The 1883-nt window shown below is 48.1% G+C and overlaps 1 protein-coding gene across 1 annotated transcript in view; it reads left to right on the forward strand.

Annotated features, from left to right (window-relative positions):
- Nucleotides 1-675: 675 nt before the first annotated feature.
- Nucleotides 676-1883, forward strand: part of Gast (gastrin) — a 2953-nt gene continuing 1745 nt past the window's right edge. The window contains exon 1 of the mRNA XM_021213797.1: nt 676-721. The gene's annotated coding sequence lies outside the window, so the exon portion shown is untranslated. The remainder of the gene's footprint in view (nt 722-1883) is intronic.

Raw genomic sequence — 1883 nt, forward strand, 5'->3', positions numbered from 1 at the left:
TAGAAGTCTGATTAGGCACAAACCCAGGGAGAGGGTACAAGAGTGTTGAGCAGATCCAACATAGAGGGCATCCACAAGAGATGCTGAGGGTTTTCCATGGTAACGGGAACATAAAATGGCTCCAAGGCAACCAACATGAGAATCTCAACAGAAAGAGCAAGCCCATCAGCCCATGGCCCATTGCTCCTGATAACTATGACGATGACATCCTGTTTGCAAAGCCCAATGGAGGGGACATGGATCAATAAGTCACCCTACATGCGCACACTACCTGTTCACCAAACATCAACATATGGGCAGCTATGAGTCTTAAGTCACTTGGTTCCCATTCATTCTCCCTCTTCCCCCTCCTCTCAGCCCCTCCCCATGGGATGTAATCCAATAGAGGACTAGGAAGTCGGTGGCCCAAGGAATATGGTAGAATGAGCTGCTCTGGAACCCAGGGAGGCTGTCTCCTGTCTGTCTCCTCCCTGTTTCAGCCCTTCACTTTCCCCATATCCTGAATGAATAACTAATTGATTGACAGCTCTGTGACAGGGTGGGGCAGAGTGACAGGTTGTACCTACACTCCACACCCATTTCTCTTGCTGTGGGGAGTCTGGCCTCACCTGGAAGGAGGGTTTGGGAGGAACCTCAAGGGCTTTATAAGGCAGGCCTGGAGCAGCGCACAGAGCAGAGCTGACCCAGCGCCACAACAGCCAACCATTCTCCAGCTCTGTGGGTGAGAAACTGGGAAGGGAGGGGAGGGGAAGGACAACAGGGAGGAGAATTGACAAGCCCCCTTCCTTTTTTTTTTTTTTTTTTTTAAGTTTTATTTATTGCATGTAAGTACACTGCAGCTGACTTCAGACACTCCAGAAGAGGGCGTCAGATCTTGTTAGGGATGGTTGTAAGCCACCATGTGGTTGCTGGGATTTGAACTCTGGACCTTCGGAAGAGCAGTCGGGTGCTCTTACCCACTGAGCCATCTCACCAACCCCCGACAAGCCCCCTTCCTATAGAGGCTCCAGGCCATGGTGTCTCCAGACATGGGGCCCCTTGCTTAGCCTAGAGTGGAACTGAGTCTCAGCTCTAAGGCCCACACTGTCGTCCTTGATTCCTGCCTGCCTTACTGCTTCACTTAGGACCCAACCATGATCCTGGGGCTCCTGTCAATCACGGAGATGAGCCAGTGTGGGCTTATTCCCCCATTGCTAAGATGAGAAAACTGAAATCTAGAAGCCAGGCTGTTCTAAGACTGGAACCCACAGCTCTGGATCCCGTCTCAAGCCCTTTCCTAGGCCAGTGCTACCTAAAAGAAAATTCTGTGATAACGAGAATGCTTTAAATCCGCGCTTTCCTATATAGCAGCCATTAGTCACATGGGTACTTATGTGGCTAGTTCAAAGGTGGAAACATTGTCTAGCAATTCATTCAAATTTAAGGAGACACAAGTAGCTAGTGACTGCCATATTTATCAAGCTGTATGGCTCATATTGGACGGAATGACTCTCTATAGCAATGATTTTCCCCCTTTTCATTCATTCTTTCTTGTTGGTAGCCTCTAGCCCAGGTTTGCCTAGCACTCACAGAACCTAGAGAGCGAGGCAATCCTGCCTCTGCCTCCCAATGACTGAGATAGAAACAGGAGCTAGCATATCCAGCTGCGATTTTCAACATTTCTTTGTTAGCCACAATTAGTTCTCTCCCACAGAGAATCTAATTTGAGAATTTTGTCATATGAAACTAATATTTTTAAGGGCTTTTTTTGTTTGGTTGCTTTTTGTTTTTGTTTTTCAAGACAGGGTTTCTCTGGTACCACCCTGCCTGTTCTGCAACTAGCTCTATATAGAGACCAGGCTGGCCTTGAACTCAGAGATCCACCTGCCTCTGCTTTCTTTTTT

The sequence above is a fragment of the Mus pahari genome, chromosome 14, assembly GCF_900095145.1.
Source record: "Mus pahari chromosome 14, PAHARI_EIJ_v1.1, whole genome shotgun sequence".
Classification (NCBI taxonomy): Eukaryota; Metazoa; Chordata; class Mammalia; order Rodentia; family Muridae; genus Mus; species Mus pahari.